The following is a 17,784-nucleotide window of genomic DNA, read 5'->3' as shown; positions in this document are numbered from 1 at the left end:
TCTGTTTCGTCGATTGTACCGCAACCGAGGAGCTATCAGATGTTGCATCTACCTTGACAACCTTGGTGAAAATGCTGAATGAATGCACCTACCGAACTGGGGCAGAAACTAATATAAATACAGTATACCAACAATAAAGATATTGCTCACTTGACCGATAAAAGTTAATGTGAAGGGGAAGATGTTCAAACTATAGTATCTTGAATGGTGAGAGAAAATATTTGATTTTCCGTACCTTTTGGCTGTCATTTAAAAGGTCCAAAAAATTAAATCACCAGAAAGATGAATCGCATCACAGATTTCTTTGAAATAAAGACCTTCGGGAGACCTTTGACTTTTCAAATGCCACAAAGACATTCGAAACCAGGACCTTAGTCGGTTACTTTTTTTTTTTCCATATAAAAGAATAATAAATTTTATGACGAGAGCATCTTTAATCAAAACAGGCCTCGTTTGGATACGGAAAACGGAAATCGCAGACTACTTAGTGTCTGAAGAGCGACAATTACAATCACTCGCATTTGGGCCGAAGATATACATTTCGAGAGTAAGCTTAGTTGCAAGCGAGATAAACAGAAACGCCGAGAGTCCCGTGAAGTCAACGTTTCGCATTTAATTTCGCAGAGCTGCAGATGCTTCAAGAATCTCATTGCTCCGTAATCGTTGGAATAAACACATTGGAGGACTTTCTACATTAGACGCACCCTGTAAGCTCATCTCCACAATGCACTCGAGGGTGGGGGCAGACAGGTATTTTTTTAATGTGTAAAACCGCTACTGTACGTGCTGTGGTTTCGAATTTGATTCGGTCTGTGTGGAGTTTGCGTGCTCTTTCCACATTCATCTTTCAGGTGAATCTGCGACATTGAATTGCCCTTAGAGCGAGTGTGTGCGCGTGTGTGACATGGCTCTTCTGTGTAAATAGGTAGGACGGTTTAGCATAGCATATCTAGCATTGTAACCCACCTTGGACAAAGGTGTCAACTAAGTACTAGTTAATGATTATGCACGCTCTGCAACGCAGTGTATGCTCATACATACAGAAGGGCGGGGGAGTGTGTGATGAATGGGTAAATGTAACAGCAGTGTTTACTGTCCACGTTCTTCAGGAAATTGTGATAAATCATTCCTTGTTTGTTTGTTTGTTTCATCCAGCGACAGCCTTTTGTTGTCAAGGGACACGTGGCTCTCGCAAGGTCACAACAAACTGGTTACCTTGGCGACCAGGGGGCCCGCTGAAGCGCCCCGCGAAACGACGCCGCGTTTCCTCTCTTTTCAGAGACGGGGTCGATATGTCAACAAGCTTTCCAGACGTTGCCGTTTTCAATGTCAATGGCCCCTGAATTGCCTCCAGAAGAGTAGAGCGCCACCCGGAAGTGAGTGTTGAAGTGAATTGTGCTGAAGCACTCTCCTTGTGGGGCCGTGTCTGAAAGTGATAAAGATAATTACTGAAAAATCCAGCTTTCCTCTTCATCCTAGGTGCCACATGCTTTGGTTCTGGCACGGAGTGATGACTGTAAGGAATAGCTTGTGGCTGGAATACAAGGTGTTGTAAATATATAATAACAGTAATAAAACCCCTACATTTTCATATGAGCTTTTAGTGTGTCAAACATAATCATTGCATGTAATTATATTGAAAATCACCGATCAGAATGTGGCTAATAAGCCTGGGTAGCTATTAAATTGTTAAAGTGAATTCAGTGAAAACTTGAGTCAAAATCTTTTTTACATGAATACATTATTGTTTTTACATTATGTTTGTCCAAATGCAGTAAAAATAAAAGTTAAAAATTAAAGCACTTCAGTGTCTCAAAAAGAATAAAGCAAGAACACACAATTACATTTAGTTTATGGAGCTCAAAAACCCAAATATGAATAGCAGTATTTTTTAAAAATGAAACGCTGTACTGTAAAGTACAACAGATAAAGTACAACAGATCTTTTGGTTTCTACACTGCTACATAGTCCTCCGGTCCTCTACCTTTGAGCTATCTGTAATTTTGGGTTTTCTCATCTGGGATAGACTCCTCACAACTGTTATTCTGTAAAAGACAGACAGTTGATGAAAATGGAAAACTGATCAAACAGCATTAACAAGATGGTCCATTTAAGAATTTCCTCTTACATCCATAAAAGGGCCTTCTGCAGACTTATAATCACCACAACTGGAAACTTGGCAATACCAGATAAAATAAGCATTAAATCGGGGGGGAAACAAATCTCAGCAGTCGAGTCTGTTTGAAAATCCTCTTTCTCCCATGAAAGCCATGTGTCCCGTGAACAACACGTGCTGAGCAGGAGATCACCGTTTCGGTGAAGGTGAGAAACATCACGCAGGTTCCGCTGAAGTGCATATGCCGGAGCTCGAAAATGGCGATCGACATGAAATCTGTGCACCTAAAATGTGCAAAAACAGACGGCAACAACTCCTCTGCATGTTCTCACTCGCTCAGCCTGTCTCTCTTTCTCTCTCTCTCTCACACACACACACACACACACACACACACACACACACACACACACACACAAAAGCACACACAGCTGGTGTTAGCTTTCTGCCATCAGCCGCCTCGCTCTAACGCACGTTCCCCTGGGTTTTCTCCATTGGCTGCAGCAAGGGGGGTGTTCAGCACCACGGAGAGCTCCTCCATCGACTTGAGGCCAATGCATCGGCAAGGGGCGGGGGTGAGGGGGGATCGACAATACGCCCTGATGAGAGCAGTAAACTGCGGTCTGGGTTCCAACGAGCGTATGGCAAAAAGGCCCGGAGGCAGCAAAGTCCTCGTGGCTCGCAGTCGGACACGGTTCTGAATACCTACAGGTCAATGTGCCAACTGTTCGCATAGTCACGCGCGCGCAATCTCAGTGTGTGCGGGGTGGGGGGACTATATTATTTTTGGTTCTGTTTTCGAAGACTGTGACTTGTTCATTGTACTTACGCTGCATTGATACAGTTACCTTGCTGCAAAACTCAGTAAATCAATTTAAAGATGATTATGTAATGGTGCAAGTCACCTCGGACAAAGGTATCGACTAAACTGAAATTAATAAAAACATTACATAATAAACACTGAACCTGGCTCCCCTCGCTGACAAAGACATCTTTAACATTACTGTGACATTTAAAAAACACAGGATAATATGAGTACTCTAGATTACAAGGAATATAAAAATAGTGCTAAAACACTATTTTCCCATTTTCAGTAACCACTTTTCTATTACAGGGCTGCGCTGGTCCAGAGGCTTTCCGCCAGTCCATCGCCGGGCAATCTCACACACAAATAATGGGCAGAAAAATATGTACAATATCAAGAACTGCATTACAGCAACTGTTGCTATTAATTAATTAATACAACTGTTTAGAAAATGACGAATATTTTGCAATACTATTTCTCCACATTATTTCAGTGTTCTGCTGGTCCAGATCTTCCTTTACCATCGAACAGGGTACAGTCTGGTGGTTTGCGTTTGGCCAGGACTTAACCGAAACCTTAATCTTTACTGTGTCATTTTTTTATCTAAATGACCGAAACTGCACGCAGAAGTATAGTTCACGCATGGAACAAACATCTGAATTTTTGATTTTTTTTTTTTTTTTTTTTCTGCCATGCTGTTCCATCACACTGAAACAGCAGAAAAGGGAAGCTCGCAAATCAAATAATACACTAAAAACAATTCTTTCATGTGGATCCTCGGGGCAATGTGACTGGGGAGGAGGAAGCCGCTGGAAATAGGGCATGAAATCTCAATTAAACGTGTCGTGTTTCTGAAATGTACGAGCTCGTTCCCCTTCCTCCGCTTCTCCTGAGACGTGGCGAGATGGGCGTCCGAGACACCTTCGCTTCCCTGAGAACCGGACTACGACGTGAGCGGGAGATGCCTGTGCGCTCGGGGTGCCAGGGTTCGACCCACGCCACTTCGGATTAAAGTACACCGCGAGGGATCTGCGTGTGCCCTTTGTCTGTGTTTATTCATTTATTTGGCAGTATTCTTGAAGGGGTTTTACAGTTTGAGGTTTTTACACTGATTTACCCATTTACTCAGCAGGAGGATGGATTCAAACCAACAAGGTGGCAGCTGTAACCGTCTCGCACCCTCCGGCCTCCAAATATACCAACGTATATAAATGTAGTACAGGGGTCAGAGGTCAGCTGGCATTGCTGTGCTATTATTTTTTTTTAAAATGATTACCACAAGTTAATTAAAATAATAATTACAAGTTCTATTTAAGGCTAATCATCGCTGTGTTGAAAAAAACCAAACTGCAGTACCTGGAGAGTAAATTACCGGTATCGCCAGACTTCCGACTGTCCCATTTACCCCGTTTCGTAGCTCTGCTGCAGCTTCATTTTTCTGTGGCCGAGATCAGAAGACAAAGATCTAAAAATATTCACCGGAAACAACAAAACGGGCATCTATGACATTGACGACACCGTTTCTAAAATATCTACATTTAGCAATGTTGTAATGGCTCTAAAAAAATGTGTTTCGAAATTGGAGTCGCGTGATAAAAATGTTTAGATTCCTGCCAAACGTTACTAATACGTAGCGTACAAACAGCACACGCGCGTGGTCTCGCTTGGCGGCGTATCCCTCCACATTTGCGTGGGCACACGGCTCTTCGAGGCTCAGCGGCAGATGACCTCCGGTTCCTGCCGTTCCCCGGACGTTTCGGCACGAGCTGCCGACAGGACGAGCACCTCTATCGGCGGAGACCGGCGCCCACGCCGGAGTTCCGTCGCTTCCCCTCATCACACTCAACACCTTCGTTTGAGCCGTCTGAAATTCAGAGTTGCCACCTTTTTTTCGTGCCATTTGTGTTCTTCACAGGTACTGTGGTATTCTGGGTAATGGGTGCACGCGTGCAAATGTATTTAAGGACTTATGGAGGGCGGGCGGCACCACTTCGACAGCATCGTCTCGAATAAAACAAACACGAACAGGAGCCCGCCGATCTCTGAACATGTTATACGCGGAAGAGCCATGGACACGATGCTCCCGGGTCTCCTTTCTATAATATGCTCAGAATACTGCACACGTGTGTGTGTGTGTGTGTGTGTGTGTGTGTGTGTGTGTGTGTGTGTGTGTGTACACGTTCGGCATGCCATGCTTCCCATGATGGTTATTTGGCTGGCATTGCTTCAGAGTCTGAAAACAACAGGTGCTTCCGTGACAACGTGCAGATGGAGTCTCTGACAGCCAGAAGTGATTAAAAATGCAGGTCTTTGCTCTCCGGAGAACAAGGCGGCAACTAGTTGGAATGAAAAAGAGAAAGGAGCACAAAGGATACACCTTTAACTTGCAACTTGGAAGACGGCTGACAAAGAGTCAATGGGGCAACAGGGGGCGCAGCGCTTAGAGTTGCTGCTTTTCGCCGGAAAGATCCACGTTCACATCCCGCCTCCTGCTGCAGCACCCTCGATCAAGGTACTTACCCAGAACTGACAGTAAAAATTACCCTGCTGGACAGATGGGTAAATGAGTGCAAATAGCTTACTATACAAACCTCACAGTATGAGTCACTGTTCCCCAAAGTGTCAGATAATTTCATAAATGTAAATGTACCAAAAATAGTATTTAGAAAAAAGCCTTTCTGTTTCACGAGAAAATGGCTTCATGGCCCACCTTTCTCCATGGCAACCTCCAATGTTAGCTCTTTATACTGACCTATTTAGGCTGATTTACCCATTTACAAAGCAGGGTAATTTTTACTGTGGCAGCTGAGGGTAAGTACCTTGGTCAAAGGTACTACAGCAAGAGGTGGGCCTTAAACCCTTGTCCTTTAAATGGCCTTGTCCTTAACACCTCTAAGCCCTACGTCACCTGCTGCCCCATAGTTAAAATGTCAATTCTGCAAATATGCGTCGGCTCCCACGTGGAACCGGAGAGTCACCTCATGGGTCCCGGTGTTCACCCGGTGCAAGTTAAATCCAGAAGCAGGATCTGAGCCCGGCTCATCTGAGAGTAAAGAGATGGGTTTTAGCCAATACGCCACCTGCTGCCCCTTCTTCGTGAAAAACCTCTCCTGACCACAGCATGTGCTCCTGACCCTGTTGAATTCCGTGTTTGCGGCGTGGGATTAATGATATTCCCGATGAAGGCCGGGCCGCCGCGTGCGCAGAAACACCGCTGCCTGTCCCAAAGTGAAAATCGATGCCCATTTCCCAAGTCAAACGGGGAGGAATTGAGCGCTACAGTACTGCTGTTTGACTTTCGCTTTGCCTGCTCTCTCCTGCAGGTCTCTCCTGCAGGTCTCGCCCACCTCTCTGCACATGTCGGAGTGACGGACTCCAGGCCCCGCCGGGGGGTGTCCGAGTATATTTCTCACAACGAGTACTCAAACTTTTTTCTTAGGAGAGTACAAACTTCTCTCTTCCATCCGGTGAGGTGTACAGACACGGCTTTGATACCGTCATTTGTGTCTTAAGGACTTGGAACGACTTCTTTTCTAAAATGTTTCAGCCAAGGCGTAATGAGCACTTTATCTGTAGCAGACCTTGTATATCTCTGTCTCTGTGGTTTCTACACTCATCTACTTGAATCAATTTACCCATTTACACAGCAGGGTGATTTTTACCGTATTCGTTCGGTATAAGTACCGTGGTCAAGGGCGCCATGGCAGGAGGTGGGATTTGAATCTGGGGCCTTTGACTCCAAGGGAACAGCTCCTTTTGGGTGAGGTGTGAAGACACCTTGCAGAGTGTCTAGCAGAGATGCTGGCAAACCAATGCTCTGTACGGCCGTGACCGACACCGGCAGTCCGCTTTCGCCGAGCATTCCTCTACGGGAGGAGATTGGAAAACGGAAAAAAAAATGGAAAAAAATCCCAAGCATAATGATGCACTTTGATTCAAACCCTAAATTCGACGAGAACGTCAGGATTAATACGTGTTCAAACTGTTACGTGTGCAGTGAAGCGTGTGCACTGCGGCTCCTGCACCGAGCCACAAATCAACAACTCCTCCGTGGACCGAAGCCTCGCGGCAAGTGTCGTTTTGTATACACCGAGATGGGGCAGGGACATCTCCTGCACACTCTCCCTTCTAGAAGGTTCTGTGCTCCGCTCGAGTCCTTAGGGTTAAAGGCCTGTGTCTTCTGTCACTGGGACTGAGTCCATCCATCTGGCTGCTGCTCATCTTCTTGTTCTGTTCCCTACAACTTTTCCCATCATTGCTGTCTTTTTGAGAGAATCCAATCTTTTCGCGTTGTGTCCGAAATACGATAACCTCAGTCTCACCGCCGGTGCCTGCTTTGATTTGATCCAACATCCATCTGTTTTGTTTTCCTGGCTGTCCAAGGTGTTCTTAAGTGTCTCCCCTCCATCACCGCAGTGCAAAGGAGTTTTTCCCACCCTGCGTCTTCAACGTCCGGGTCGCATTTCCACGCGCCGTTATACAACACGTTGCCGACCGAACGGTTCTCGTCGGACACGTTGGCACGTCCGAGGACCTTTTCCCGATCCAGCTGTGCCAAGCGCTCCTCTTTGGTGTCTTGCTCGGCTCCTTCGCTCATCCCAAAAGACAAAAGTTGCCAACTGCAACTAATTATATACAGTATATTTTTAGAGAAGTACTTTTTTAAAATTACAAGCAAATTGGAAATATTATGAGGCAACACTTGGCAAGGCAACCTGTCTGGTTACCACGTCAACCGCGTTCCGGTATTGATTGATTTCAGCTGCGTTTCTGTACAGCGCTTTCTTTTCTCATTATTTCCTAAACAGTACAGGCCCCAGCTTTCTGTCCGGCTTCGACAGCCGCTAAGGACCTTTGGGTAATCGCCTGCCGAGCGAGGGGCGCTCTACCTCCCGAGCGCACAAGTTTTTAGAGCAACAAATCAAAGTCAATAGCAATTCAACGGGGTAAACCTCACGGCATTAATCTTCCCAGTTCATCAATGTTGCTCGGAGTAATTAATCAATGCATTAAAAAGTGGGGAAATTGGCAATTAATCTTTAATCCTCCAAAGACCCGCGTTCGCCAGAGATCAAGCCGTGTTCTATAATGGACCGTAGAGCACCGCGGTGCCCAGAGCTCTGCACTGCACATGGCTCGGTGTTTTCGGTGGACCGGTTCAAAAGTGTCACCATGCGGTCGGACGCCTCCTAAGACACGAAGCTGGTGGAGAAGTCAAGTTCCTCGATCTCCAGGTGACCCGTTGAGCTGTGGGTTGGCACCCAATCAGATTGCAGTGAAATAGGAAATAACTGTATATATAGAGCCAGCAGGTGACGTGGTGGTTAGTGCTGCAGTACTGCAACGGAAGGATGTGGGTTTGAATCCCGCCTCCTGCTGCAGTACCCTTGATCAAGGCACTTACTCTGTACTGATACAGTGAAAATTCCACTGCTATGTAACTGGGTAAATCTGTCTATGTGGAGTGGTGTGCAAACCTCACGCCGTTAGTTGCTTTGGTGAAATGAGTTGGATCGATAAAGGTCAACAAGAACGATAAGGCTGAAGGTCATATGAAGTAATCCTGCCAGCAGAGGAATGAGTGCAGTGTCTTATTTGTTTCCCACCAATAAAGTTTGAAGCTACGGGGGGGTGACGTTTCCGGAGGGTTCTCGCTCTCGCGGGGGCAGCCTTACCTGCCGTTTGTATTCTGTACACATCCCGGCAGGCGCACCCGATGCCAGCACTGCTACAAAAGGCCTTCATTTGACAGTTACCCTGAGCTCCGGAGAGGCTCGGCAACACAACCCGCATCCGCTGGAAAGAGCACGGTCACCGTCCCGTGTGCGCTGTCACCCGCTGCCGCGAAAACAGCAGACGCTGTCAGGCTGCGAGTACAAGGCCCTGCTGTCGGAAAGCGCCGGATTGCTCGCTCTACCGAACATGCAAAGACCGTCGTGTCACACGAAGCGCAAAGGAGACGTCTGGAAAAAGGAAAAGTCCTCACGGGCACAAAGAAAGACAAAACGGCCTCCCGTCAAGCCGCGAGTTGAAGAGACGGGCAGGTCGCAGGAGCCTCCTGTCACAGAGCGCCAAGCCACACCTGGGTCCGCGGCAATTAAACAGATGTTTCACTGCACCATTAATATTAATATTAATATTATTAGCCATCATTAATTTGAAGCCTTTTCAACAGTGACCTACAGGTTTGTGCACACTTATTGATATGGCCCATAGACACGGCTGTGTAATTTTTACGTAGTAGAAACGGGTAAGTACCTTGATCTAGGATATTACAGCAAGACGTGGTATTCAAACCTGAATGGCTCAAAACAGTATGCCACCAGCAGCTCCATGGGCACCTGTCTCATCGGAGGTGAGCAGCACCTCCCGCAACCATCCCACCCCCTCGAAGCAATGTGTTTCCTGGGACTCCTCACCTCAGACTGCTGGACTGCTTTCCGCAGGGAGGGCTGTTGCATCCGTCCAAACCTATAAGATAAAGACCAAATGCTGTCCAAGGTAAATAACGGGAGGGAGGCTGGAAACCGCAATTTTCAAAAATTGCTGCTGTATTGAATTGTGTCGGCGCCAATAAAGAGAGCAACAATCTTGGGTTTATTACACAGCAGATTGGCTTCTGTGGCTGCAAATTAAAAGGTATCTGCCGAGCCGTGTTCCTCCGTATAAACATGGGCGAGTGGCAGTCAATCATTTTTAACTATGCATATACAAAACAGAGCCCTGTAATGCTTATTCGCACCAAGATAAGAGGAGAGAACCTCTTGAAACCGTATTTGAGCACAGCATCACCTGGGCAGCTGTATCAAATTAATTCTCACTTAATAAGCATCACATATATACACACACAATAGATGTATAAAATTCCTAATAAGCAATATATATATATATATATACACACACATTTTCTGAACCGCTTGTCCCATACGGGGTCACGGGGAACCGGAGCCTAACCCGGCAACAGAGGGCGTAAGGCAGGAGGGGGAGGGGACACACCCAGGACGGGACGCCAGTCCGTCGCAAGGCACCCCAAGTGGGATTCGAACCCCAGACCCACCGGAGAGCAGGACCCGGTCCAACCCGCTGCGCCACCGCACCCCCCTCATGTATGTATGTATGTATGTATGTATGTATGTATGTATGTATGTATGTATGTATGTATGTATGTATGTATGTATGTATGTATGTATGTATGTATGTATGTATGGTTTCTGACAGCTCCCGGACAACCCATTATATGTGGAACAAGGGTCTCCTCCTGGTCCAAAGACATGCGTTTCTGGTGAACTCGTGACTCAACCACCTGTAATGCGTCTATACGATTGCCCTGTAATAGACCGGTAGCCGGTCTCACGCTCTCTGCTTCCAGGATAGGCTCCAGACTAATTCAACCCTGCGCTACACAAATGGTTATTGATTCAACACCAGAAGAGAACCGGTGTGCCCGGAAACTGCAAATACATACAGACACATAATATTATACAAGGGCCAGAGATTACTACATTTAAGAAGGGTGATCACATAGCACTTCTAAAAGGTACTGGAAGGTGACCAGATCGTCCATTACAACAGGCCAAATGTTAAATTTTCAACGTGGAACGAAGTGAGACTCTGTAGTCAAAGTGTGTTTGTAGAGGGAGCTTCTGTTGTGAACTACAGCAATAAAATACATATCTTTGCCAAATAGTAGTTAACGTACGGTCCGTAACTTCACGAGGAACAGAGTCTGGATTGCGGTCCCACGGCAGAACGGAGGGGGACAAACCGAACTGCAGTTAAAGGTTACTCGAGTGGCGAGTTGTGTCTCATCACCTTCCCGGAATGGCTGTGTCAAAGTGTCGGATTCTGCGAACGACACTAAAATGTTGTCTCTGGACAGCAGGAGAAGTGCGGACGGAGAAAATGTTTTTAAATTTATAAACATTCATATTGCAAAGCGTGTTATGCTACGTGGTTTGGGACAGTGGAGCTGCGGCGACCTGCGATCCTCACACGCATGTACGCGCATCACAGCACCGACACTGATTTAGAGACGGGGGCGGGGACGCGTGGTCCGTTTTTGCATCCTGGGCCCTTTTCGGAGGGGGGGGGAGGGTAAAAAGGCACATCAAACAGACAAAAAGCTATAAAATTTTTACTGCCCTTCTCACACGGGCCGCTCAATTATTGATGCTTCCGAAGTTTGACCGACTTAAAAACGCTTCCAGAGCTCAACCACGGGGGGCAGGGTTTCTCGAACCCAGAGGAGCAATGATAATCTGCATCGCTGTCTTGTGTCCCCCTTTTCTCCAAAAACAGAGAGATGAGATGAGATGGGGAGGGGGGGGGGGTAAAAAGCTTTGTTGGAAGCAATAACATTTAAATGTCAAAAAATAATTCTTGCTTTAATGTTTTCTAATATTAGAGTATGAAGTTTCCACGGTAGCAAAGGCCAGAAATGCCCACGAGGGGAACGAAAATGACTTACCACATTCTCTGACAGTTCATAATTCCCCTCCTAATATATTTCCTTTAAAAAGTTTAAGGTCACTTTTCATAACTGCACTTTCCATATCTAATAAATGGCTCTCAGATACATTTTTCATGTTGCAGTCAGGTGCCGGCAAGAGCGACATCTTCACCGTTACATTTTGCCCTAATTAATCTTGTTATTCGCCGGTGAAGCCTTTTCATTCTGCCCTTCAACCCGAAGTAAAGACGCGTGCTGATACCTTGCGCCACGGATGCTCCATCTGGAGGCTCGGCTCTCCCGCAAGCTGTCGCTTCTAACATCCGTTGCATAATGGCGCCCCTTCGCATCCCTGTCCGACAGCAACTGCACGTGGTGTAGCGGGTAGAGCACTGCGGTCTAAGGTCCCGGGTTCAAATCCCTCCTTCTGCAGTAGCGTCCCTTAAAAGTTACCCAGCAAGTCGCCCTGGAGAAAAGTGTCGGCTAAATAGGTCGTTCATGGAAACCGAAGCGGTGCGACACTGACGTACAGCGACTAGTGTTAGTTGAACCAAAGTGACAACGCAAACCAGAATTGTGATACATAGATTAAACCAATAAAGGTTTGTTTTTCTCTCATCATTTAACTGTAGATTCAAGCCTACCTTTACCAAACTACAGCTGCTGTAGTATTATTAATCTCTTTTTTTCAAAGTGTAAGACATTGTTAAGGTATTTACACCAATTCACACATTTAGAAAGCTAAAGGGTATTGGAGCAGGAGGTGGGATTCAAATTGCAATGCGGGAGTTGTAACCGCTGCGCCACCTTCTGGCCTTATGAAATATTTGTGTGGAAAAGAGGCCAGAGATCGGCCGATGCGCCGATACTAATAAGAAGCGGAACATGTTTTCTGGGGTTTGACAGAGAATAAAATGCACCGAAGGACGTAAAGCAGTTACGGCTGCTCTCGTCCGTCTTCCGGAATGATGTGACGCGAGAAACGGTTACCGTTTTTCTCGTGCTCCGGGACTTGACGCTTTCGTACGACTTTGAGCTTCGGTTTCCATCGCGCGACGACGTGCCGTTCGTCTCCGCCGGCTCCTCCAACGTCTTTCTTTAAATAGGATTAGTGCTCTGTGAACCGCGACCGGAATAATTAAAGGTTAATTTCCTGTATCACAAGATCAATCATGCCTTAATGAGATGACAGCCTCGCATCAAAGCTGATCAAGGTGATCTGCGGAGGAGGAAAAGGCACACGGAGGCGGGGAGGCGGACCCGGCAAACGGCCGGGGTGGACCCCGGTGCACTGTGGGGAAACGGCTGTCCGAGCAAGCGCCGTGGGATCCTTGAGATCCGACGGGTTCGAAGTCGAGCGTCGCTCGGGCGGGGCTGCGTCTTCTGGAGGGAAGCGCACCTTGAGGAGGCCTAATGGCAACGCAAACAACTCGGTGTGCTGAGATGCTCAGCGCTCTGTCATTATCTCGTGTCGCATTATCTAGCAAACCGGCGCGACGGGGAGGAAAGCACACAACTTAAAAGACTGTATTTAACGCGACGTGGCTTCGTAGAACGATCGCTTTTTTCGTACAGTGAAAATACCACGCGAAAGAGCCTATTCCCACGTCCGAGGAGGACGTGAGAGCTCGGTGAGCGATTCCCTCGACTTAACAGTAAACAATTTCACCCAAAGCGACGGACTCTTCACTTTTTTTCCTCGAGGGGACCGTAGCGCTTGAAGCACAGCAGTTCTTCTTGCTGGACCGGAACCTGCGATCGGGGACGTCGAACACACGCCCGGACTCTTCTTTCCTGCACCTTTTACCATGACTGCGAGACACGTATCGGAGCACAGGTCACCCTTAAGGAGGAACAGTGACTTTACTCATCTTCTGAGAGCTCCTTCACATTCTTGTGATCTTTCACTAAGGCAGTTTTTAATTCCAAAAAGGAAACTACAGCTACAGTCGGAATACACAAAGTACGCTTTTACTTAGCTGTGTGATCAAAAATGGGCCAAATACAGGCGAGATATGCAGTTTTACTAATCCGATTTTAAACACGGAACAGTATGCTGTTTCTTCTCGAAATTCACTTTGCTGCGCTCTCCAACGAGGCTTCATCCCCGAAAAAGTGGGCAAAGAAAGAACAGATTACTCCGGGGGGCAATGTGTGTGTGTGTGTGTGTGTGTGTGTGTGTGTGTGTGTGCGTGTGCGCGCGCGCGCTCCTGTCATCGCTGCGCTGCCCTGCCCCTAATCCCACCCTTGGCCCCGCCCCCTCTCCAGCAGCTGCCCCTCTGCCTAACACTCGAGTGCCACTTAGCCTAGACGTCCTAGCAATTAGTGCACAAAACGAGGCCCATTTGTTAAACACGTCCACCTCTGGGACCCGTCTGGCCTCGTTTCTCTCTTTGCTGCGGGAGGCGCCGTTGCCCACGGGACACTTCGAGGCATGATTTCAGCAGAAGAAAGTTGGCACCGGTGGCACGGCGGGTCGCTGCCGGCGCGACTCCCTTCCTGAGCAGAGCCTTCAGTTCGGACCCGGTTCTGTCCATCGCTGTTTGGTTTCTCTCCACTGTAAAATTGCGTGTTTTACTCCACTCAGGTTAGCACCTTAATGAAGACACAGCTGCTATTATTTCATAAACATTAAATCTTTCTAGCGGCCCGAGTTCAGAGACGAGGGAATTGTTGCATATTTGTCATGTAACTGCAGTTATGATGAATGCTTTGCATTCTGCACGATTATGAGAAATTGATGCGGAATCAATAGATGCATAATTTGACCCGCCGGGTACTATACTTGTTCCAGCATTTCACCCGCTGTGGTTCTTGCTGTGCTCTCCGGCACACGAACGTAGGGGCCAGCAGGTGGCGTCATGTTAGAGCCACCGCCTTTCGCATGGTGGACATGGGTTTGAACCCCACTCCCACTGTAGTACCCTTGGTGGGTTCATGCAGTCAAAATTACTCTGCTCCATAAAGGGGCAAATCATTTCAGCAGCTTAGTGTACACACGATGTTGTAAATTCCTCTGTAAAAAAAGTTAGATAAATGAATAGTAATAATAATAAGCACCTGTTATAATTTTACACACAACGATTCAGATTCTATTCACTCTGCTGATTCAAACTTTGGCCTCTCGCATCGAGTCTCGCACCCCTCCCGACAGACCGTTTGCGCTATCGTTGTGCGCTTGCGTCCGTGAGCTCTTGGCGAATCCCTGATGTCCTTTAAGGAGACGCCGTGCCGATGACGCTCGTGGGGACAGGTCGGGTGTGTCGGCAATAGCGTGTGACATCAGCGCACCGACTAATCCCCTGCCCTGAGCGGTACATTATGGGAATGACCGGAGAGCGAATGAAATGACTCAGATCAGCGCGGTGAAACATCCTCCTCCTGAGCCTGCAAATGGGCCGTCTGGCTGGGCATCTGTGACAAAATGCTCTGGGGGTTAATGGGGGAAACGGAGAGGATGCGGCCCCCCCCCCCCCATGCAGTAACATTACAGGGATAAACACACACATCTCTCTCTCACTATACACTCACGCCTTTTGTTTTTCTTTTTTTTAAATCTGACACTTTTACCCCAAGCAACTTGTACTGTTATGCTACCTTATACATTGATTAGACATTTATACAGCAGGGTAGTTTTTACTGTATCAGTTCAGAGCAAACACCTCGATCTACTACAGCAGGAGGTGGGATTCAAACCCGGCCCTTTGAGTGCAAGCGACAGTTCTAAGCCTTCTACACTCTGCTGCCCCAGAAAAAGGTGACACGGGGGGTACCGAACTCACCAGCACCTGGAAACGCAGTGTCTCAGGGTGCACTGACAGGCTGTGCCCCCTTCCCTGCGGTGTGTTACCATGCTCAGGGTGGGTATTTTATGTGCTGCTTATTGTCCTTTCTAGGTTCGCCTGCGTCGAATGCAAACCCGCCCCACGGTGCCGGCGCTCCTCGGGCTGCGGTTCATTGGCCTCGTCGGAGTCGGGAAAGGGGCGTGTGTCCAGAGCCCCCCCTTCTGGGATCGAGACTGACGCGCTGCTCTCACAGCGGTCGACTCTGTGCAAGCGTCCCTCGCGATCTCATTGTGAACGTCTCCCTGAGTCTTCTGCACCACCCAGGACTCTCTGCTTGTGAGATGAATTGTGTGTGTGTGTGTGTGTGGGGGGCTCAAGTATTTATCGCAGTCAATGAATCAAACACCGAGATAATGGTCAATCTCATCCACAAACTGTGAAAATGTCCCTCATCTTCTGCCGCGAGCCAAACTGCTCCGGTCCGGTGCTATCATCGGTCATCCAGGTCGGAGTTCCACAAATGTCCTGCTCATGTTTTTTTTTTTTTTTAGTAGCTGACGAGCAACAACAAAGTAAAGTCATTTTATAACCATAAACAAAGTGTGTGACGAGTAAATGACCCTCTGAGAAACCCCTTATTCACGTCATCATTTCTTCAGAACCTCATAGTCCTGCGGTGTTCGTAGCCATTTATACTGCGCTTTAGCATAAAATACAATGAAAGAGGGACAAACAACAGAGCATTTGGGATTAATGAGGTTTTTATTTATCCATCCATCCGTCTTTCTGAAGAGGGTGATTTAAATACCGATCCATGGGCTCAGCGAGCTGCTGAAGATCAGGTGTCATAGAGTGCTACACTTATTTTCGGATTCCGATTCACGTATTCCTTCCTTAAGATGCGAAGAACAACATACACCTACGATTTTTTAGGGTCACCTTGGCCCAAGTCTGCGACAGCTGAGGATGTGTGCGCGTGAGTTGCTTGAGTGACACGAATGCAGCGTGTGTCTCGGCCGGGTGCCGCTGCCGTTCGCTACGCAGAGCGAGTCGGGCCCCCGCTCTCGGCCCGAGGGCCCCTCTGCCGACATCGCCGTCGACTCCCTGCTCCGGCCCATTTACTGACGGTAACACGGTAAACGCTCCAGATGGTGCAGCAGCGGCGATCCCGCAGCCCCCTCCTACATGGCGGTCAAATGGCAGAGCATCGTTCTGGGCCATGTAAATTATGAAGGATACTGTGGGGAGGGCAGACAAATTGTCGCTCTGCTATGTTCTTGCCCTAAGAGGCGGCTGGTGCGTCACGCCCTGTGGGTCCTGCGTGCGGCATGGGAGCGCTGCTTCGGTGAGACACAGGGCCCTGCGAGCACTGTGAAATGGCACGGGAAGCATTACGTGAGCAGTAATCGCTGCTTAATTGTCGGTGAAAATATTCCTCCGGACGACTGAAAAATGGCTGCGCCTTTTGGCGCCGAGATTTGAGTGCTTTCTGTAACTCTAGAGTTACATTTACATTTCAATTTGTTTATTTCACACCTTTGTTCAAGGTGACTCACAGTGTTACATAATCGACTTTGCTTCGATTTACTGCTCTTTTTTTTTTATCCTTTTCCTGTACCCATGCGGGGTAAGTACGTTGATCAGGGGGACTACAAGAGTACTAGGGGAATTGTTCCAGGTGGGACTCAAACCTACGGCCTTCGGATGTAAGATGATACCTCTGACCACTAGGCTACATAATAATGCTTTCCACAGATTTACAGAGAAAAAAATGCATTGAGAGACGTCGGTTACATGAATGCACTCTTTCTGCTTAAACGCTGACAATGATGCTTTGCATTCGAGGCAATTGGCCCGAACCACTGCGCCACTCGCTGCCCTCATGATGCTCTTATTCTCCATCCTCACCATGCTGCGGACGGGAGACTCAAAGTTGTTCAACGGTTGAAGGAGAGGAACGCTGAGTCACCGGGGCGGGGCCGTCCGGACGCGAACGTGCGTGTAGGCCGCTCGAGCGGGAAGCGTGGGCTCCGTCGATCGATACGAATAAAGAGGCCAGACAGAGTGCAGCACTTAGAGCGGAGATGAGGCACGCGGCGCACATTAGCATGTCTGCTGCAGGATCACGTGTCCCCGCGTCAGTCATTACCTCCATAAAGGCCTGATGGTTTCATGCTCTGACAGACGGAAACCAAGAAAGATGCTCTGATGTAATCGGTCGCACCAATCGACGGGAAAGGGGAACGAATTCCTCATAAAACAAACAAGGACATTAAAATCATTCTAAAATGTTTTTTAATTATAAAAAGGCTATATATTGGCAGTTATGAAAAGGCGAATGAAATGTTACAGGAAAAAAAAAAAACTATCACAACAAAAGCATCTGAACAAAAAGTTAGACATCGACAGGAGCAAAAATAAAAAAAGGTGAAATGCACTGTTTTTACCTGTCACTGTATTACGGCGTCTATGTTTATACAGCAACTAAATATACACACACACACACAAAAACCTCTTGTCCCAAGCAGGGGCGAGGCGGAGCCTAACCCGGCAACGCAGGGCACAAGACCGGAGAGGGAGGGGACACACCTCGGACGGGACGCCAGTCCGTCGCAAGGCACCCCAAGCGGGA

This window comes from Scleropages formosus, chromosome 5 (assembly GCF_900964775.1).
Source record: "Scleropages formosus chromosome 5, fSclFor1.1, whole genome shotgun sequence".
Lineage (NCBI taxonomy): Eukaryota > Metazoa > Chordata > Actinopteri > Osteoglossiformes > Osteoglossidae > Scleropages > Scleropages formosus.
The sequence above is the reverse complement of the archived record's forward strand: the minus strand, read 5'-3'. Positions refer to the sequence as shown.